Consider the following 23,754-nt stretch of genomic DNA (forward strand, 5'->3'; position numbering starts at 1 on the left):
GGTCATGCTCACTTCTGCAAAGCCTCAGCCCCGTAGCACCTGAGATGTATTTGCACAAACATTCTAGTTCTCGCGAAACACATTCATACCCTTGAAATTTCTTGGCCTGTCCTATCATGAGGGGCAGGTATTGTCAACTTTGAGTCACTTGACTGACTCAGGTAAAAGATTAACAAAGTTGATAGGTAGAGGGAAAAAATAACATTACTAAGTACTAGACTATAATGAATTTAATAGAAATTCTAAATAAAATGACCATATGTTCATACACATTTGGGAAAAGCCAGTATAAACCAAAATAAAACAAGAGATTTTTAAAATTTTAGTCCAGGATTTTCAATCCTTACTGTCATTCACCAGGGACTGTAGAATACAGACTATTTTGAGGTAATTGGACCACAGAATATTTTCTTCTAAAACCCTCTTTTCCATCCTGGTGTTCCTAGGAACACAATTTGAGAAATAATGATATTCCTAAGACAGATCTTGGAGGCAACAGTAAACCTTTTGTAATTTTTTTCCCCTATTTGTCTTTTTAAAAGTTTTTTTTTATTATTTTCTCTAGCCTATTAAATTTCATAGTTTTCATATAAACACTCCACAAATGGTGTCCATATGAGTATGACATCCTCTGATTCATTTGGGGGAATAACTGCTATCTTCCTGGGTGGGATAATGTCTTTCATCTGTAGAATGTGAAAGACCGTGGTGTGTGGAGCATTGACATGCCACTAGCAAGATAAGTCTTCCTGCCACCAAGAGAAGTGCCTTTTCCCAATTTAGGGGGGCTCTAATTCCTTTTGACAGACTCACGGGTGTGCTGTGTCTGGTATATATTTTCAAGCTCTGGAAATTGGATCCAATTCTTCAAGCCAAGACTTCCTTTTAAAGGCAACCTCATGAGCCAAAAAACAAATGGTGAGTATTCACTCTTCTTTACTAACAGCATTGCTTTGCTAATACTCATTTGTTGAGTTTCTTTACTTATACTTTGCTTGGAACTTGGCCATACTGTGATTGGTTATTCTAAGCAGAAAGGGAAGTAGAGCAGCTCTAGAAATGTTGACTTCATCACAATGTTCTTCATTTCCCAGTTAAATGCCCTGGTACTTGTTGCCCTATGTATTCTTATCAGGCCACTTCTCTGTGGTTTCACATGGTGTCTGGTACCTACTGCTATTAAATATTTACAGGCTGCCAGCACACAATGCATGACACATAACAGACCTACATTGGATTGAGCATCTACCCAGCAATTTACAATTCTCTTGTTGTGAGTTTCTGATGGAGAGAATATCACAAACAGCAGGAGGAAATCTTATCCACCAGAAGGATGATACAGAAGGAACACTCTCTTTCAAAGATCTCCCTCTTTAAGAGGAAATTCAGCCCAATAATACAGAGGTCATCGGTAAAGGGATTGTGATTCTTATTTAAATATATGGGCAATGATAAGAAAAGAGGGCAAAGTGCAAATGATGGGCAAAGAAGGTAGGTGCTTCCCTTTCTCCTCATCCCCCAAAACAGTTTTCTCTATTATTAACATCTTGCATTGTTTATTATTAACTGAAGTCCATAGTTTATATCAGAGTTCGCCTTTTGTGCTGTAGAGCTTTGTGGGTTTTGACAAATGCATAATGTCGTGTATCCACCATTAAGGTATCACACAGAACAATTTCAATTATTGTGCTTCAATTTCTAATCCCTCCCCCCCAGCCCCCAACCGCGGGCAACTACCTTTTCCAAAATGTCATTTACTTAGAGTCACACAGTAAATAACCTTTGCAGATTGACTTCTTCCACTTAGTAATATAAAGATTCCTTCCAGTCTTTCACTGCTCGGTAGTTCTTTTTATTGCTGAATATTATTCCACTGCATCAATGTACCACAGTTTGTTGATCCAATGACTTTTTGAAAGACATCTTGGCTCTTCTGGATTTTGTCAATTATGAATACAGCTGCTGTAAACATTCACATGCAGATTTCCCTGTGGATGTAAATTTTTAATTCATTTGGGTCAATGTCTAGAAGTGCAATTACTGGATCACACATTAAAAATACGATTAGCTTTGAAAGGAACTGCCAGACCATTTTCCAGAGTGTCTGCACCATTTTGCATTTTCAGGGGCAATAAAGGAAAGTTCCTATGCATTGACATTCCTGCCATCATTTGATGTTGTCAGTGTTTTAGATTTTAGCTATTCTAATAGGTACATAATAACATCTAGTTATTTTAATTTGCAATTCCCTAATAATATATACTGTTGAGCGTCTTTTTGTATTATTTGCCATTTGTATAATCTTTCTTGAAGTCTATTTAGACCTTTTACTCAATTTCAAAGTTGAGCTGTGTGTTTTCTTCTTAGGTTTTAAGAGCTCTTCGTATATTTTCTCCCAGTCTGTGATTTCCTTTTTTCATTTCTTAACAATGACTTTCATAAAGAAAGCCTTTTTACTTTTAAGTCAAGTCCACCTTATTAATTTTTCCTTCATGGATTATGTTTTTGGTGTTACATCCAAAACGTCATTGACAAACCCAAGGTCACGTAGATTTCTCCTGTATTATTTTTAGGAGGCATATATTTGCATTTTATATTTAGAACCATGATCCATTTTTATTTAATTTCTGTGAAAGGTATAATGTCTATGTTTAGATTCATCTTGTTGCATGTGAATTGTCCAGTTATCCTAGAACCATTGGTTGAAAAACTATAGTTTCTGCATGTAATTATATCTGCTCCTTTGTCAAAGATCAGTTGACTATATTTGTGCGGATCTATTTCTTGGATTTCTACACTATTCCACTGATCTATTTGTCTACTCTTGATAATACCACACTGCTTGATTATTGTATCTCTATAGTAAGTCTTGAGATTGGGTAGTAGGGTCATTCAGATTTGACTGGGATTGAATTGAATCTAAGATCAAGTTGGGAAAATCTGACAGCTCAACAATATTGAGTTTTCTTATCCATAAACATGGAATATCTTTCCACTTATTTAGATCTATGATTTCTTTTATTACTGTTGTGTCATTTTCTTCATATATTTTTGTATATATATTATTTACATTTTTATACTATATACAATTTATATATTTATTATGTATTATATATATATATAGTTGCTGTTCTTAAGTTTGAAATAGTTATTTCTCTATGTTTCTGGTGCCAATGTAAATGATGTTGAATTTATAAATTAAAATTCCAATTGTTCATTGGTGGCACATAGGAAAGTGATTGACTTTTTTTATATTACCATGTACTTGCTATAATTATTTATTTCCAAGAGGTTTTATTTTTCATGGATTCTTTGGGATTTTCTACATAAACTATAATACCAGCTTCAAAAGAATACAGTTTCATTTATTCCTTCCCAATTGTATACCTTTTATTTCCTTTCCTTGTCTCATTGCATTAGCTAGGATTTCTAGTACAGTGTTAAATAGGATTAAATAGGGTTGGTTAGAGGGGACAATCTTTCCTTGTTTCTGATATTACAGCAAAAACTTATACATATTAAATATATTGTTAGCTACAAGTTTTCTGTGGATGTGCATCAGTGGTGGAAGTTTCCCTTCATTCCTATCTTACTGAGAAATTTTATCATGAATAAAATGGATTCAGGATTGGATGAATTGGATTTTATTCAGTATTTTTTCTGCATCTATTGTTATGATCATCTGTTTCTTCTTTAGCCTAATGATGTTATGTATTACACAATTTGAGTTTTGTATGTTAAACTAGCCTTGCGTACCCGGGTACCTGGGATAATTCTCACTTGGTCATGCTCTATAGTGCTTTTTAGAGATTGATGGATTCAATTTGCTAATACCATGCTGAGAATTTTTGCATCTATGTTCATGAGAGATATTTGTTTATAGTTTGGGTTCTTGTACTGTCTCTGCCTGGTTTTGGTATTAGGGTAATGCTGACCTCATGAAAAGTGATAGGAAATGTTCCCTTTAATTCTATTTTTCTGGACAAGATTATTGTTTGTTTGTTTTTTTAAAAAGGCATAAATGTCTGGTAGAATTGACCAAAAATACCATTTGGGTCAGGTGCTTTCTATTTGGGGAAGGTTATTCACATCTTTCTGTTTTTTGTTGTTGTTTTTGTTGTTGTCTTGTTTTTTTCTGCTACCATCACCCATTTCACTGGCCACTCCCTACCCCCTGCCTCTGGCAACCACCAATCTGTATTTATGAGTGTGAGTTTGGTTTGGTTTGTTAGATTCCACATATAAGTGAAATCATATAGTATTTGTCTTTCTTGGTCTCACTTTTTCCACTTACCATAATGTCCTCAAAGTCCATCCACGTTGTTAGAAATAGCAGCATTTCCTTCTTTTAGATAAATGTAGACATAGCTATCACACAAATATATATACCGCATTTTTATTATCCACTCATTCATGTATCAATGAACACTTAGGTGTTTCTATGTCTTTGCTAATGTAATTAATGTAGCAATAAACATGGAGGAGCAGACACCTTTTTGAGATAATGATTTCATTTCCTTCAGATAAATACCCAGAAGTGGAACTACTGGATCATATGGTAGTTCTATCTCCAATTTTTTGAGAAGCCTCCATACTGTCTTTCATGGTGGTTATACCAATTTACATTTCCATCAGTGGTGCACAAGGTTTCCTTTTCTCTCCATCTTTGTGGAATAACATTTGTTATTTCTTGCTTTTTAAAAAAATAATAGCCATTCTAACAGGTGTGAGATGATATCTCATTGTGTTTTTATTTGCATTTCTCTGCATTTTCCATTGTTCATTCTTGATTCAATTTCTTAAATAGATATAGGCCTATTCAGGTTATCTATTTCCCCTTGTGTGAGTTTTGGTGGATTTGTGTCATTCAAAGAATTGGTTCATCTCAGTTATCACATTTGTGGGCATAGAGTTGTTAATAATAGAATTTCATTATCCTCTTAATGTCCATGGGATCAGTAGTGTTGGCCTTTCTTACATTTCTGATATCAATCATTTGAGTTTTTTTTTTTTTCTTCTCTCTCTCTCTCTTTTGTTTTTCTTCACTAGCCTGGCTAGCTGTTTATCAATTTTATTGATATTTGCAAAGAACTGGGTTTTGTTTTCATTGATTTTCCCCACAGATCTTCTTATTTTAATTTCATTGATTTCTGCTCTCATTTTTTTTTTCCTTCTCTTCTTACTTTAGATCAAATTGGCTCTTCTTTTGCTAGTTTCCTAAGTGGAAGCTTTGGTTATTGACTTTGATCTTTCTCCTTTTCTACCATGTGCATTCAATACTATAAATTCCCTTTCGACCATTGTCTTTGCTGCCTCCACACATTTTGGTAAGTTGTATTTTCATTTTCATTTGGTTCAAGATATTTTAAATTTTCTCTTGACACCTGTTTGAACCGTGCGTTATTTAGAAGTGTATTGTTTAATTTCCAAGTACTTTACTATTTTTCCAGCTATCTTTCTGTTATTGATTTTCAATTTAATTCTATTGTGGTCTGAGAGACTACTTTCTATTATTTCTATTCTCTTAAATATGTAATAGTATGTTTTATGGCCCAGAACGTGGTTTATCTTGGTAAATGTTCCACGTGTGCTTGAGAAAAATACATATTCTGCTGTTGTTGGATGAAATATTTTATAAATGTCAACTAGATTCAGTTGATTGACGGTGCTGTTCTGTTCAACTACACTGTCATATAGTTGACCCCCAGATCTGTTGATTATTTTAGAGTGGTATTGAAGTCTCCAACTATAATAATGAATTTTTCTACTTCTTGTAAGCCTATTAGGTTTTATCCAATGTATTAAAATACATACTCTCTGTTGTTAGATATATACACATTTATATATATTATATTCTTCTTGGAGAATTCACCCTTTTATCATTATGTAATGCCTCTCTTTATCCCAGATAAATTTCTTTGCTCTGATATTTGCTCTGGGTGAAATTAATGTAGCTGCTCCAATTTTGATTAGCTTTAGCATAGTAGTACATCTTTCTCTATCCCTTTACTTTTAATATAATACTATTTTTGTTATTTAAAGTTGGTTACTTGTAGACAACATAGAATTGGTACTTGTTTTTTTTTTTTTTTCAATTCACTCTCACCATCTTTCTTTTAATTGGTATTTTTAGATCACTCACATTTTAAATGAGCATTGATATAGTTGTCTTAATATCTACCATATTTGTAACTATTTTCAATCATTTGTTCTTATTGTTTCTTTTCTTGTCTTCCACTTTTCTCTGATTTTCATTGAACATTTTATATAATTCCATTTTCTCTCTATCTCAGCATATCAATTATAAATTTTAATAAATTTAGTGATTTCACTAGGGTTTTCAATATAAATTTACAATGAACCCAAGTCCACTTTCAAATAACACTTTACTACTTCATGACTAATATAGGTATTTTGTACGACAGTCTTTCCATTTCCTCTCTTCTGTCTCTTATAACCTGTTGCCAATTATTTCACCTATCTATAAATGACAGTTACTGAATACACTGCTGCAATTGTTGTGAACAAGCTGCCATCTGTTAGATCAATTAAAAATAAGAAAAATTTAAAATTTAAATTTGCTTCCTTTATTTCTTTTGTGGCAGTTTTTCTTTGATTATGCAGGACTGAATTTCTGCCCTATATCATTTTCCTTTTCTCTAAATAACTATCTTAACATTTCTTTCAAGGCAGGTCTTGTCGAGATGTTCCCTGAATATTTTTTTTTTTTTTTGAGAACATCTTTAGTTATTCTTCTCTACTTTTGAAGGATAATTTTGCAGGATACAGAATTCTAGGTTGGTGAGGGTTTTTCTTTTTCATTTCAACACTTTAAATGTTTCACTCCATTTTTCTTGTTTACATGGATTCTATAATTTTAACTTTGTTCCTTTATATGTAAGTTACCCCCATCCTCTTGCTTCCTTCAAGATTTTCACTATTTTGAAATTTTACTTTCTGTTGTTTGAATATGATATTCTTGGTTGTAGGTTTTGTAGTATTTACTCTTTTTCTTTTTTGCTAAGATTTCTGGATCTAAGGTTTAGTATATATCTTAATTTTAGAAATTACTCAGCCATTAGTATTCAAATATTTCTTCTGCTGTTTTTTTTTTCACTGGTTTCTCCTCTGGTATTCCCAATATGTACATGTTGTATCTTTTGTAATTGTCCCACAGTTCTTGGATGTTCTGTGCCCTTTTTTTTCACTCATAAAATGAATGAAAGACTTTATCTTTCACAAATTAAATCTTTGTGAAGTTTTGATGGATGTATCTGCAATTTACCAAGTCTTTTCTCAGCTGTGTCCAGTCTACAGATGACCCCTTCAAAGGCACTTTTAATTAGTGTTATAGTGTTTTTTAATTCTCACATTCCTTTTTGATTCTTTCTTATGGTTTCCATATTTCTGCTTACATTAGCCAGCTGCTCTGTAGTATATACCTTTTCCATCAGAACCATAGAGTATTAATCAAAATTATTTCAATTTTCTTGTCTGGTAATTATAAATCTCTACCATAGTGAGTTGGAATTCAGCAATTTCAGTTCCAATGCTTGCTTTGTCTCTTTAAACTGTGTTTTGCCTTTTAGCATGCCTTACCACTTCTTGTTGAAAATCAGACATGATATATTGGGTTAAAAAAACTGAGGTAAATAGGTCTCTAGGGTAGATTTTTATGTTTATCAGGCTGAAGTTAGGCTGCATTTGCTGTTTGCTGTAGCTATAGGCATCAGAGGCTGAAGTTGCTGTTTGTATCCTTGTTTTTGCCTTCCCTAATGTCTTTGAGTTTCCTGAGAGACTTCTTAAATAGAGTGTGAGCCTTGAATTACTTTTACCTATAAAGCACTCTTCTAGAGGAGCCTGACTAACATGGTGGTAAAGGAGATGGTGGAGTATTCTATAGTCCTGTAATTAGTTATCTTTGTTTCAGCGAACTGTGACCTCTAGAAGAGCTGCACATGGACATTTCTATTCTCCTATGTGAAAGGCTAGAGAGGCCTGGAGTTGGAATATTTCTTCTTTCAGGTCAGCTAGTTTCTGGTAATCTTAAATCATTAGGTTCTGGTAAAATAATTTCTTTTCTTTTTTAAATCTATTTTCTTTCTTTCTTTCTTCCTTTCTTATTGAGGTGTAATTATATTGAAGTACAATATAATTAAACATTATATTAGTTTCAAGTGTGCAGCATGATGATTTGATATTTGTATATTTTGTCAAATGATGACCACAGTAATCTAGTTAACATCTGTCACCATACATAATGGCTCTAAGGCCATTGTTCATGGCAGTACAAAATAGTTTACTTTTAGGGAAGGCCTTTGTTGAGGAGAATGGAATATTCTAGGGGCATTTCAATAACGCTTTCTTACTCACTCTCATTGCCAATTCCCACCAGAAGCTCAAGGACATTTTTCTCCAAAGTATATTCTGAGAATCTTGTGAGACTCCTGATAAAGTTCACAAAAGTACATGGTCTTCCACCTTCACTCTAAGACTTTGTCTTTCAAACTAGTCTGCACTAAGCCCCAGAAATTTTTAAATTATGGTTTGAGTGCTCCTACTAGAACTAGCTCCAGTGGCAACCTCTGCTCCAAGGCTTCTGTTCACAGTAAACTATGATTCTCTATAACCTCCTCTTTCTCCAGCTTTCAGGGCAGTGGTTTACCTTATAACTGCAATTCTCTGATGACCCAGGAAGAATTGCTGATTTTCACTTTAGTAGTTTTTTTTTTCCTTGTCATGAGCATGGGAGCGACAACTTCCAAGTTCTAACTTGACAGACTAGAAATTAGAACTCAATTTCATATACTTTGGAGGAAAGCATAAATATCACTGATACTTCCCGCATTTCATATGCTATCTATATGACTTAATTTCTATTCTACTAGAAATTCCTTCCCTACCTCCAATTAATTATGAAAGTCTTACCACTCAGTCAAGGCCCACCTCAAATGTTTTTCCATTACTCCACAGTGGTATTCTTGGCACCAAACTTTGTAGTACTTAGTCCCTATGCCATCTACCTGACTCAAACTTTTATTTTGCTTTGACCTTTTTCTGATCATTTTAGGACCTGAACTTTTTCAAGAAAGTGCATGGGAAAACCCTTGGGAGAACTAAAACAACCTGGGAGTTGATATCATTTCTTTCTTCCTGAGAGTCTCCTGAGACCTTGCAGAATAAGGTCAGAGACAAGAAAGTCCATGTCCTTTCTTCCTCTAAATTTTAAGCTTCCAGTCATCCATAAGGTCACTTTGTAAGAATAAGAAAAAGGCCGGTGTTCCTTCCGTAAGAACTTAAGCTCCATTTTTCATACACTAGCATAGTGATTTTGTGAGAACAAGTTATCTGTAGGGAAATCTTGTAATAATGCATACCTATGATCTTACATTGTCAATAGAATCCTCTTAGATATGTATGTGTAACCTATACATTCTGACTGAGATGCCCTGCTTCTAATTTCTTAAAGCATTTAAAAGTGATTCTCAGCCAGAACCATAAAATAAAAGATCTCTGAATCTCTTTTATTAAATTTAAAAGCTAACATTTAATTTCTTTAAATTTTGTCTTTTTTATGCCCATGTAAATCTTCTCTGTTCATTCAACTCTTATCTATTCTTTAAAACACTGCCTAAGTCCTACCTTCTCTAAGACTATTGCAGGAACTCCTACAACCCCCATTGATCTTCTACATCTCTTAAATTCTATACCACTGATCTATCCCACAGGGTTCATTATATATTGCCTTATCTTGTTCACTGTTATCTCAGAAATGTTAACTTTTCCATCTAAGGAGGTTGGGATGCCTTGAGTGCAGAGACAATGCCTTTATCTTTTCTTCTATTCTCCGTTACCTTTATTTGGGGGCACTGAGCAATCTTTTTTGTAAACACATTCTGGTTGGATGATAATATCTTCAGGAGACAAATGGACTGTAGATTGTCTTAAACTTTTATTTCCTCAACCTTGATGGTTGACTTCTTGAATATCAGCTATAACTAATTCTCTCCATTTTCTTTTTGCTAATTTTTAGCCTAGAAAAGACATAAGCAAATTCTGAACAAAGAATACTACCTTAGCTTGAGAGCTTGAATGAAACTTCTACAAAAATGTAAATATAAATAAAATGTAAAAATAAACAAAAAATAAACAAACTTATATATTTTAAAGTCTTAATTGTTTTATAATTCAAGACTACCTCTCACTGTCTGCCTTCTTAGACATCCAGAAACTGGTGTTTGTAAAATATGTGTTTTCAGGACACCTGGGTAACTCAGTCGGTTAAGTATTTACCTTTAGGTCAGGTCATGATCTCAAGGTCCTGGGATTGAGCCTGCAGGGTCCTGGGATCAGACTCCATGAGGGGCTCTGCACTTAGCAGGGAGCCTGCTTCTCCCTTTCCCTGCCTGCCACCCCACCTGCTTGTGCTCCCTTTCTCTCTCTCTCTCTCTCTCTTTCTCTCTCCCTTTCTTTCTTTCTCCCTAACAAATAAATAAATAAAATCTTTAAAAAATAAAATATGTGCTTTCTATCAATAAATCCATCAATCCCTCAGAACTGTTGAACCTTTCTGTACTAGGCCCTGATAGAGGCTATGTGCAAGAGATAAAACTGGATTGAATGTGGTATCTGCCCTCAGTGAGTCTCCAAGTCTTGTTAGTGAGTAAAGACAAGCTCACACAGCCCAGTGAACACAGGAAAGTGAAGGTAATTGAAGTGTTGTTCAAGAGTTCAGAGGACAGAGAGCAGAGGGGAGAGGGGAGCTAGACTAGACAGGCGGAGCTGGGCTTGGACCTGGATTAGAGACCCAGAAGAGAAACAAAGGAACTGTGTTATATTTGGCATAAAAAGGACACCAAAAAAGCAAAGACACAGAGAAAGGGAGTGGGAGTATGTGCTTGAATCCAGTGGAGGGTACATTTATAGTAACACTGAGAAATAGAAGGAGATGCAGGGAGGTGTCAAATTTGTAGAAGGCTTCTTACAGATGCTATGTATTAGAATATTTTTCATCTGATCCCTACTCAAATTTGTTTAAGCAAAAAAAAAAAAAAAATTAAAAAGGAAGTAAAAGGAATAGAGTGAGGGAGGGATACAAGAAGTAACTTAATAGGGTCTACATCTTCAGACATGCCTGGATCCAGGTGTTCAAAGGTAATGCCATCAGAAATATCCTTCTGCAATTTTAATTATATTCTCCTCTATATTAAACTCATCTCTACATGGTGGCAAATGGTTACCAGCACTCCACATTTCCATTTTGTTAACTCAGCAATCACAATGGAAAGGGAGCTTCTTTTTTGCGATGACCCCAGCAAATAATTCCGAGTGTCTCCGTGACACATAGACTTGTACCATGTGCCAATCCCTGTACCAGTTTGAGACCAGAGAGTTGCAGTGCTTTGCTTAGCCTGTTAGTGTGCACTCCTAGAGTCCCAGGATGGAGTCAGCTGTGCCCAAACCACTTGAATTATATGTAAGGAAAGAGAGAAGAGATGGTTCTCCAAAGAAAACTAGGAAGCTATTATGTTAAAGGAAATGGGTGCAGGATAGGAAACTCTAAAGGAAACACCGCAGAGGCTTTAGAAATCCAGGTAGAGGGCAGCTAATGGACTAGATTTGAGTCAACAATAGCTAGATTTCAATGGAAGCAATTCAAAGATCACTGGGAGGAGCGCAAGCCGGGCAGGAGCACCAAGAGAATTTGAAGCATGGAGTTAAGTAGCCTTATAGAAATGCAAGCTGAACCCCAATACTCTGAGAGCAGTGGACTTTGCTTTTACTGTGGTCTCTTTCCTGGGCTGTTCATTATAGTAGTCACTAGCTATACATGGCTACTTAAATTTAAATTAATTAAAATTAAATAAAATTAAAAATTAAGTTCTCACATACACTATCCACTTTCCAAGTGCTCAATAACCACATGTGACTAATAGCTACCATGTTCTAAAGCACAGAACAAGATATTTTCAGCATTGCAGAAAGTTCTATCAGGTAGCATTGGATTAAACTACCACTTCCATCATTTAGGTTAATTTTCCCAAGAAACGTATGCGCTCAGACATCACACTTTTCTTTTGCTGTTCAATTTAAAATAATGAGAAAATGAGAGTAGAATTATTCTGCTAATGATAGAGCCAATATAGAATCTCCAACAAGAGGCTTAAGCCCAAACCTGAAATCCAATTAAAAATGTTGATTATCTATCCATTGCTCCACCTTGCCCCCTGTGTGCTCTCTTTTACTTTTCCTCTAAGCATGTCTTGTGAAATTGTGATTATTGGAAGCCAAGCAGGTTGATTAACAGACACCAATTAAGTATCTAGTGAAAAGAGAGAAGAATATGCTGATTAATTCCGGCTTTGGGGCTTCATGGCCCTCGACTGGTATTATGCAGAGTTCCAGCGGGGTTTTAGGAAACAATTCTCCAATTGCTCTGTCAGCCACCCATCGTGCACCCTGGATGGCCTGAAGATTATGACGAGAAACTGGAGTCCAGGACTGAATCTTCCTGTAACTGATGGCAAATATTTACAACTGCCATGTCCCCAAATTGCACTGCTTCCTATTTTAAGGGAAATGTCATGCTTTATAGAAGACATCCTTTGGATTTTATAAATGTATTGGAGAGGAATTTGGAGTGTGTCTGAGCATCCATCAGGAGAGAAAAAAGAGGGCAATGGTATGGCAACCATAGTTTACTGAGCTCCTGCTGTAAGCAATCTCTGTGCCAGAGATATGACAACTAAGGCATTTAATTTAAGTACCACACAAATGTAGGGATTATGCCCATTGCTACTGATGGTGAAACTGAGGCTTAGAGAGGTCAAGCAATTGTATGAACATTTCAAATTTGTCACTAAGTGGCATAGGTGGGACATAAACCCATCACTGTCTGCTACTAATTTCAAGCTCCTCACCACCCTGCACAACCTGTAGTATTTGCTGTACAGATAATCAATCTTGGCCCTTTGGTTGGGACCACCTCCTTCACTTCATCAGAAGTCCACACAGACTCCCGTTGGCAAGTCCTATGACTTTGGGAAGTGCTAAAGTTGGAGGTTTGTTATCTTTGCCCAGGGTAGATATGCAAGGATCCTGGCCCACTTCCTGTCTGCATGAATTCATGGAGTCATTTTTCTTCCAGCAAACAGTTATTGAGAATCTACTATGCATCCGGTGTTGAAGATATAGAAGTGAATAAATAAAGCATGCACTCTGTCTTCAAACAGCTCACAGTATCCTGGGCTAAATAGATATTTCAATCAACAAAGCAGAGTGGCGGGTATAATGATAGAGGAAACACAGGATTCTATGCAGCAGGCAGTGTTCCAAAGGTGGGGTGGTGGGAGGAGCAGCCAGAACCAGCAATGAAGGGATAAAATTAAAAATAATAATAGGGATCCCTGGGTGGCGCAGTGGTTTGGCGCCTGCCTTTGGCCCAGGGCGTGATCCCGGAGACCCGGGATCGAATCCCACGTCGGGCTCTCGGTGCATGGAGCCTGCTTCTCCCTCTGCCTGTGTCTCTGCCTCTCTCTCTCTCTCTGTGACTATCATAAAAAAAAAAAAAAAAGTTAAAAATAATAATAGACTTGAGGCTCCTGAGTGGCTCAGTTGGTTAAGCACCCAGGTCATGATCTCAGAATTGTGAGATGGAGCCCTACTGCAGGCTCCACATTCAGCATGGGGTCTGCTTGAAATTCTCTCCCTCTGCTCTTCCCCTCTCCACTCACACTCTTGCTCTCTCTCTCTCTCAAATTAATGTTTAAAATAATAATAATAATAATAATAATAAAATCAACTAAAAGCTAGACTTCTTTGTATCATCACCATATGATAATAAATTCTAAACAATGTCACTGATAAAATTCTCCTTCCCCAAATCATTTCTTGGTCTAAGTTCTAAATGATTACTGGAGTCACCATTGAGTTTGAGTAATATATATATAAATAGGAAATCAGCATTTTTTTGTCCTTTAAGAAACATTCTGTTCTGTGTGAAAATTAATTCAGGATATCTTTGTTATACAGTCATCTTCCTGCCCCAACACAGACTGACAACACTCATGCACTTTGAGAGTTAAGGCCCTCCTGATCCAGACAAGCTCACTTCAGATGCAGCCTATCTCCAGCCTCTGCAGCACCACATATTACCAAATTTACAGTAGATTCACAATAAGCAATGATAGTGCAGCGATTAGAAAGATGAGAGGAGGGATCCTTGGGTGGCGCAGCGGGTTGGCGCCTGCCTTTGGCCCAGGGCGAGATCCTGAAGACCCGGGATCAAATCCCACATCGGGCTCCCGGTGCATGGAGCCTGCTTCTCCCCCTGCCTGCATCTCTGCCTCTCTCTCTCTCTCTCTCTATCTCTCTGACTATCATAAATAAATAAAAATTCATAAAAAAAAGAAAGATGAGGGGACTAGCGTTACTTATATAAACTACCCGTTGTAATAGTGTAAAGAAAGATTCTCATTTGTACGTGAAATATTTTACAGAATTTTGTAAATATCTTTTAAATTGACATTTAGTCTTTTAAAATGGCCAATTGCTTATTTTAAGCTAGGGAACAAATCAGGAAAAATAATGATGGCTATTAAGTCTTACGTGATTTCAGCTGAAGAGAATTTCATCATTTGGAAGAGGGAGGGGTTCAAGAAACCATCTGTTCTCGATGTCTGATGCACTAGGTTCAGCACTGGTGCTGGGAGCTCAAGAGGAGGCGCCCCACACCCATAGGCTTGAAAAAGACTGATGCATTCACAGAGTTCATGGTGACCATTAAGTCCATTGATAGGAGGTATGACCATTAGGCAGCAGGCTGCTGTTTCAACCACTTTATTATTTTTTTTTAACTTTACAGATTTTAACAACTTATCTTTTTAAAATAATTTCAGGCTTACATAAAATATGCAAAAAGATTTTTCAAATATCTTTCACCCAGAATCCACAGCAATTAAATCTAATCACAATTGATACAATATTATTGAGATACTACAATGATTATATCCATGTATCTTATTTAAGTATCACCAATTTCCCCACTGATAACCCTTTTCTTTGGTACAGGAGTCAATACAGGATCCCACACCATATTTAGATATTATTTCTCTAGTTGGTATCTCCTCCAGTTTGGGATACTTCCTCAGTCTCTGTTTTTCGTGACTTTAGCACTTTTGGAGGGCACTGGCCATTTATTTTGTACGCAGATGCTTAGTTTGAGTTTGTGCAATGTCTCCATGTGACTACATTCTGATTTAAATTTTTGCCAAAAATACTGAAAAGCTGATTTTGTGTCCTCTAAATACATATTAGGAAGCACATGGTTTATGCCATTCTGCTGATATTAACATCACTTTGTCAGGGGAATATGTGATAGGTGTCTTCACCGTGGTTATAATTTTTAATTGATAATTAACAAGTATACCATGTGGAGATATTTTGAAACCATATAAATATCCTGTTTCCCATCATACTTCCACTCACTAATTTTAGCATCCATGGATGATTCTCGTCTGAAATGATTATTACTGTGATGTTTCTCACATGGTGATTTTCCATTTCCACGGTTCCTTCTACATGTGTTAGCTGAACTTATGCTTTAAGGAAAAGCTGTTTCATTCACTCATTCATTCATTTATGTCAGTATATGTGTAAGTAGACATTTACAGAAATATTAGTATATAACTATCAGTGTAAAGCTATGAATTCTTATTTTAGTCAGTGGGTTATACTTATATTTATTTGGTTCCTCAAAGTTCCCTACATTCAGCTATTAGGAGCTGTTGGCTTCTGTGTCTTTCTAACATGTTCCTGTTTTTTGCTCTTGCTAGTGACATGTGTATTTGATTTTTAAGAAAACAGAATTTTGATATATTAATTAGATCTCATTTTCCTATTCTCAACATTAGATCATCTAACATTGGTTCATGGTCCTAGGATTCTGTGTTCCTTTCCCCCCACTCCCATTCACTTTTCCTCTTGTATTTCAGCTTGGGAAATTTCTATTGACCTACCTTCAGATTCACTGATTCTTTCCCCAACCATGTCTAGTCTACTGATAAGCCCTCAAGAGAACTATTTATATCTGTTCTCATATATTTTTTAAAAGAATTTATTTATTTATTTGACAGAGAAAGAAAGAGAGTGCAAGCAGGGAGAGCAACCAAAAGGAGAGGGAGAAGCAGATTTGCTGCTGAGCAGGGGACGCTGACAGAGGGCTCAATCCCAGGACTCTGAGATCATGACCTGAGCCGAAGGCAGACGCTTAACCTGTTGAGCCACCCAGGTGCTCCTGCTATGGATTTTTTTTTTTTTTTTTTTTTGTAGCTTCTTGCCTCAAAGGTCACCCAGCTGTTTATTATTTATAAATATTGTCCACCATTTTTCCTGGATCCCTTAATATATTGGCCATAGTTATGTTTAATTCCTGGTTTGATGTTTCCAACATTTGGTTCACTTTTGAGTCTGATTCTGCTGATTAGTTTGTCTCTTGCCAAGGTATGCATTTTCATGCTTTCCAACATCTTACTGTTTTTGACTGAGTGGCAGAGATTGTGTGTAGACCAGAGCAGCTGAGGTAAATAGTCTTTATGCCTGGCAATAGGTGAACTTTTTCTGTCGGGCCATTAGTGTAGAGGTTTAGTCAATCTAGGTAGGACTTGGGGTTGGGTTTTGTTTTTACTGTTTCTTGTATTACTTATAATGCATGCCAGCTTTAAATTCCTTAGCGCTGCCTTATGTTTATATTGGCGGCTCTGACATGGAATAGTGCTTCTCCATGCTCTTGCTCCACTCTCAACTGTCATCCCTCCCCCTGACACTGTGCCACAGGGTGGTTTCTTTCCATGCTCTTCCCCATTCTATACTTCAGTAACTTCTGTTTTTGTCTTTTTTTATTTTCTTCTTTGTGCTTTCTTGTATCTTTTTTATACTTTTGTCAAGCTGCACATTTAATTTCCTTATTTTCATTGTTTCATTTTTATGTATAAGATCACTTATGGTTATGCATGGTAACCTGGTGGCTATTTGGTTAAGTGTCCAACTCTTGGTGAAGTAGAGCCCCATCAGGCTCCACACTCAGCAGGGAATTTGCTTGAGATTCTCTCTCCCTCCCTCGGTCTGCCCCCCCACCTTTGCTCTCTCTAAAATAAAAACAAAATAAATCTTTTTTAAGAAAAAGATTCCTTATGGTTATGCAGTTCCCTGCAATCATTAATTTGTATGTATCCATAGATTCTGATAACCAGTGTTTTCATTATAATTAATTTTTTAAGATTCTACATTTCCAATTTATATTTTCTCTTATGCAAGGTTGTTTTTCGATTCCATGTAGAAGGACATTTGGGAGTTTTAATTTTCTTAATGATATCTAAGCATTTGTTTTTGTATTGTGATCAGTTTTATTTACATTTCTACTTTATGAGAATTATTGCCTATTTCTTTGTGACTGGTTATAGGTTAAATTTTGTGACAACCAATGAGTATTTTAGAAGAAGGCATAGTCTCTATTATCAGTGTGTTTTTCATGTAGAGTGTGTGTGTGTGTGTGTGTGTGTGTGTATACTGTTTATTCATGAAAGTTCACAGATTTTTCCTTTATTTCTGAGGTCACATAGTTTTATATGCTATGTCTCAGTGTTGATCATCCAAGGTTGATTTCCCAAGGATGAGCCCTTTCAATATATGGATTGTTTCTGGAAAAGAATATTGAATTAAAGTTTTAAATATTACGTATGTTCCATTAGTTTCCTTTTCTTGTTCTGAGCCTCCAATTATATGCATATTACTTCTTCTTTGCTATCTTCCATTACTAAAATTTCTTTCCTGACTTTTTTCTCCTTTCTTTACTTCATTTTCATTATCTTGGCTGTTTCCTACCTTTATTCAATACCATTTATTAAATTTTTGTTTGAACCTATTTCACTTGAGCATCTTATAATTTACACTTCTGAAATAATTTTGATTATTTTTGCTTCAACAAACCATCCGTTCCATTTTTTCCTGTTTTTTTTTTTTTACCTATTTCCATTTTTTTCTTTTTTGAATTTCTGATTCAAAGTGATTTGTTATGTTTTCAAATGTTCACCTGTGTATATTTAATTAACTTTGCAATGTTGTCTTGTGAGGTTTTTTCCTCATGATTTGTTTTTCTTTTTCTTTTTCTTTTTCTTTTTCTTTTTTTCTTTTTCTTTTTCTTTTCTTTCTTTCTTTCTTTCTTTTTTTTGAGGGACAATTTTCATCAAATGAAATGCTTTGGCTCTTGTTTTCTGATTTTTTAATAATAACTTTGGGTAGACTTTTTAAATGTCTTTCTTTGATTTTCAAAGTTTTGTTGATATTTAGAAGATTTCTAATTCAGTATGGCCCTCTTCTGCCAGTATAGCAATTCCTTAGTGGAGAGAAAGAGAGAGAGAGAGAGAAAACACATGATGTGGGAGATGTTCTGTGCCCATTATTTATTGGGTTTTTGTTTGTTTGTTCTCTGAAATAACCTTAAAATTTTCCATTCACCATTCAGTTGTTAAGGGGGTCCTCTCTCTTTTTGCATCTTCTTCTCCCTGAAGTCATGCCTCTCAAAAACTACCATTTCAAGTCATGTGCACTTTTAAGAATCTTTTTTGTTAATAATAATCAGATCTATCAATAAATATTTTTAGTATTTTTACACATAAGGTGAATTTTGTCTTTCTATGGTTTTAGAAAAATGTATGTCCAGCTTTAGCTCCCATCTTCTCTTTTTCTTATAGTCTTTCTCAAACTGCCTTTGCTTATGATAAACAGACTTTGGTGAGAATGTGAATGAGAGCTCACTGGGATTTTTTAATTTTTACTTCTGTAATTATTTTGAAGTTTGGTAAATCTCTGTGTATTAGCTATTCTGAGATTTTGAGTTTTGTGTACTATTATTTGTTCTTCCTGTTGTTCTGTATTATTTTTACAGATTATATGGCTTATATAGACCTAGGTAGCAGCTACTATTTTCAAGTACCCAGAAGCCCCCTATGTAATATTGTACAACACTACAGTTTTATTATCAAAGACAAAAAACTTGAGGGAATTTGAACAGTATATCCCAGCTCATACAGCTGGCACCTGACAAGCTGAGAACAATAGAGTGTAGTGATGGGAGCCCAAACTGTAGGGTAAAATAAATCTGGTTTTAAGTACTGGTTTTCTAGCTGTGTGATCATTCACCATTTATTTAACTGCTCTAAACTATCCATATCTGTGTTCAAAAAAACGGAGATTATAGTATTTACCCCTTGGTTCTTCAGTGCAAACTAAATGAGACAACTTTTTAAAATCTCAAATATAATGTGTCTCAATAGATATAAATAGAAGCCTCTCTTCCCCAAAATGTTCTCTTTACAACTTTTTTTCCAGAGTTCTACAATACCTGTTGCATGTCTAGTCAGAAAGCGCTTTGACCAACCCAATCTTGACTTGCTCCAGGGAAGAATTAAGTTCATCCCAGCATGTGAGTATTAAACATGGTTCTGATAGTTTTAAAACATCAAAAGTAATATGTCAGATTCAGAACGTAATTTGAGTATCTAATCTCCCATTGGATGCTTAAACTGCCCCAGAAGATCTCATCAATTGGTTATTCATTTCATTTTGGATCTCCAATTGCAAATAAAAATAATCACTGTTTCCTAAGCAGCTTATTTTTTTCTTATGTTAAAGTGACATCTTCCTCCCTTCAACTTCCAGTCACTGGATCCAGTTTTGCCAACTTAAAGTCACCACAATAATTCTACTTCTCAGTGATCCAAGGGCCTCCAAAATAGATCTGGCTCACTGGGGTTGTTATTTGAAACCAAGTGTTCTACTAAGCCTTTCTTCCAAGACCGTGGAGACTCCATTGTTTTAGTGGTTGATTCTGCTCTATTTGCAGAAATAAGTAGGCTTTTGCATGATTGTCCCTAGGATAGATTATAGGATGATGATGTTTTCTCCTTTCTACTAAGTGTACCAGACCTCTCTAAGAAATGCCTCCTTTGGATCTTTTCTAGTGTCCTGACCTTCCATACAGAGCACAGCATCTGTGGCAGTGGTTTCTCTTCTGGAGGCTTAAATGCATTATTTAATTATAGGATATAGACATGTCCCCAGCAGTACTCAGGACCAGTAACAAAATCTATTACTTATGATTTTCTCTAATGCTTCATCTTTTTAGACTTTTTTGGGAATAGATTTTCTTACTCTTTCTCTCATTCTCCCCATTCCTGGCAGCATTTTATTCTATTTGATTGAATAGGTCAGTTACATAAACTGATGGTGTTGTGCAGAAAAATGATACAAATATAAAGGAAGCTTTCAACAAGCAAGTTATATAATGCACCTAACTTTTAGATATCATTAGAAGTAGACATCATGGAACCCATTTTAGTAGTAAACATAACTACAAGACAGCAAAATAGTAGAGTTGTTAGCTCTAGCTTACCCATCATGATTTCATGCTTCACCACATCAGGCCACATGTTATATACATTTTTCATTTAGTCAACACAATCACCAAACCCATAAAGCATCTGATATTCAAATTTCCCCAAACCAGTGATTATCATCCACAAAACTTTGATATTGATAATATCAGTATTTTTTTTATTTCTTTTATTTTTATTTATTATTTATGATAGTCACACAGAGAGAGAGAGAGAGAGGCAGAGACACAGGCAGAGGGAGAAGCAGGCTCCATGCACCGGGAGCCTGACGTGGGATTCGATTCCGGGTCTCCAGGATTGCGCCCTGGGCCAAAGGCAGGCGCCAAACCACTGTGCCACCCAGGGATCCCGATAGATCAGTTTTAGTGAGGACTATGTGCCTTCTAGGTTAGATGTTTTGTACTCGTTTAATTTAATCATCACAAAAACCCTATAAGTATTCCATAGATCATGCCTTTTCCTAAATTTACCTTAAAATATCTCCTTCTCTTCACCCAGTTTCTTGGAAGAATCTCTACTCTAGGACTTTCTTTTGCAGCCCATTGAAATTTGGCTCCTGCCCTCACCATTCTGTTAAAAACTCATCACCAATAATCATTTTATTGACCAATTCTTGTCCTGTTGGAACTTTCCCAAAGACTGACATTGTTGACTACTGCCTTGTTCACATAATTTTCTCACAAGTATTATTACCCCCTTTTTACAGATGAAGAAATTGAGGCTTCCATGTGTTGAATAATTTGCCCAAGGTTACACAACTAGCAAGTCAAGGAGCCAGATTTGATAGACAGTTTATGCCCTTTGTCTCAACTAGGCAATCTCATATCTCAAAACTCAAACCATATAGTTCCTTAACCAACTTTAGTCCAAAGATATTCACTTCATTTCTGTGACTATTCTTTGAGATTGAGATTCCAAGATCTTAAACTAAAATTATGACTTACTACTCACAACAGTCTTCAGGTAAACCATGCCTTCTTAAATGATGTCATGTCTCCAGTTCCCTCAATCCTCTTTTCCCTGGTCACACTGCTATATTTTCCTGAAAACCCAGCACCAGATACAGAGTCAATTAGTCACTCTCCTTCTAAATAGTTGCCGTCTGCAGAAAAAGAGTATCATTTCAGCAACATCTTTCCGGCCCTTACAATTCATATTCCCATCCCTTCCCTTTAATTATTTCCATAAGTTCAATACTCCACCTCTGCCCCTTTACTTTCAACAGATGATGAAGCCTTTTTCAGTATAATGGAGGTCACAGAAGTATGAAATAAGCAAATTTACCTCTTTTTCCCCCAAAACTTATTTTCATTCATTTTCATCTTCCCATACCTACACTTCAAAATTAGTTGCATGTTAGAATCCCATCAGAAAATTATAAAATTCCCAATACCGAAGTAGAACTCTAGATCATATAAATCAGCATCTCTTGCAGGTGGGATCCAGACCTTGAGATAGATAGATAGATAGATAGATAGATAGATAGATAGATAGATAGATAGATAATTTAAGATTTTATTTATTCATGAGAGACACAGAAAGAGGCAGAGACACAGGCAGAGAGAAGCAGGCTCCCTGCGGGGACCCTGATGTGGGACTTGATCCCAGGACCCCAGGATCATGCTCTGAACCAAAGACAGATACTCAACCGCTAAGCCACCCAGGCATCCCACACATTGATATATTTTTAAAGCACCTCAGTTGATTCCAGTGAACAGCCAAATTTGTGGACCACTGCTCTAATTTCAAATATTCTTACAGCAATTTCCTAAACCAGCCTGATTATAAGGGTCACTTGTGATGCTTATTATATATTGACATCCCCTAGTCCCCCTGGTGGATCTTCTAAATTAGTAGATTTAGAAGATCTGAATTGGGGACAGTAATAGTTTTAACTAATACCCACAGGTAATTCTTGTTTATAGATTAATTTAGGAAATGCCACTCCAAATTTTTCTGTATTTCCTGTCTGATATATTTGCAATCTATCAGCTTCTCCTTTGAGTTAAAATATCTTTCAGTATTTTTCATTCTTAATCATCTTCCTTCTGCTATGTATCTTCTTAAAATTATAAATATGACTCTTATCTCTCTTTTTTTAAGATTTTATTTATTTATTCATGAGAGGATTGGCAGAGACACAGGCAGAGGGAGAAGCAGGCTCCCTGCAGGGAGCCTGATACAGGACTCAATCCCAGGACCCCGGGATCACTCCCTGAGCTAAAGGCAGATGCTCAACCACTAGCCACCCAGGTGCCCCACCTCTCATCTCGTTTTATCATCAAAAGTATTGACAGTGTCTCCCATTCAGTTTTCACCCAAGGATAATCTGGCTTCTATCCATACTGTTCTTCTAACTCAGGATTGCCAAGAATTACCCCAAAGGCTTTTCTGTTCTGTTTGGTTTTTAACTAAATTCACTTCCTTGTAGCATTTGCCATTAACCATCTCCCTATTCCAGAAACATTATTCTCCCCTGATCTTTCTCCTACTTCCTTGACCAGTCTTTCACTGTCTTTTTCAGTGATGCAGTTCTCTCTGTCCTCTCCATTAGTATTTTCTATAGGATTCCTACTTTTCTCCCTGTTCTCTTCTCAGCCACACTCTTTTTGGGTGTTCTCATCCATTCTGTGGCTTCAACCACAGCTACATACTGATTAGTTTCACAATTATATGTCCAGTTCTAAGCCCTGCATTATCAAATTCAACAAGCCACCAATTAACCTGTAGGTGTTTCCAGTTCATCATGTCCCAAAGTAAACTCAACATTACTCTGTCTATATCATCCTTGTCTCTGCTGCCTCTGTTAACATCACCCACTTTGAATCACCCAGCTAGAATTCTTGGAATAATTCCTGGTGTTATTGATTGCATCTGAGTTTACATGAGCCCATATATTATTAAATCTCTTCACACTGGCACCACACCAAACTGAGGAATGATCTCCTGCATACCTCGCCTCAACAATTTGCCCCAACCATATTTCCAGCTCTGTATTCTGACCTCCACCAACTTTCATGAGCTTCTCACCTCAGTGATCTGGTAGCTCACTCTTACCTTTGGATCATCTTCCATGCTTGGCTCTTACAGACTGTTTCCATGGTGATATTCTTGGCTATCCTCTTAGACTAAATTTCTCCCTTGGCTGTGCTACCTTAGTTGGCTCTGTGCAAATTTTTCTCAAAGTCCTACACTCCCCCAAGACCAACTTTCTTGGAACAGATGCCAAGGTAACCCTTCAGCCGTATTTGCCCTATCCCTAAGAGCAGGAGCTTGATCTATTATATTTATGAAACATTTCTCA

At 36.1% G+C, this 23,754-nt stretch overlaps 1 long non-coding RNA gene across 1 annotated transcript in view; it reads left to right on the forward strand.

Moving 5' to 3' along the window:
* The first annotated feature begins 618 nt into the window (after positions 1–618).
* LOC111095505 overlaps positions 619–23,754 on the forward strand; it is a 28,797-nt gene continuing 5,661 nt past the window's right edge. Inside the window, exons 1-2 of the long non-coding RNA XR_005357588.1 lie at positions 619–918; positions 19,387–19,480. This is a non-coding gene — a long non-coding RNA (uncharacterized LOC111095505). The remainder of the gene's footprint in view (positions 919–19,386; positions 19,481–23,754) is intronic.

The sequence above is a fragment of the Canis lupus genome, chromosome 4 (assembly GCF_011100685.1).
Source record: "Canis lupus familiaris isolate Mischka breed German Shepherd chromosome 4, alternate assembly UU_Cfam_GSD_1.0, whole genome shotgun sequence".
In the NCBI taxonomy this organism is placed as follows: Eukaryota; Metazoa; Chordata; class Mammalia; order Carnivora; family Canidae; genus Canis; species Canis lupus.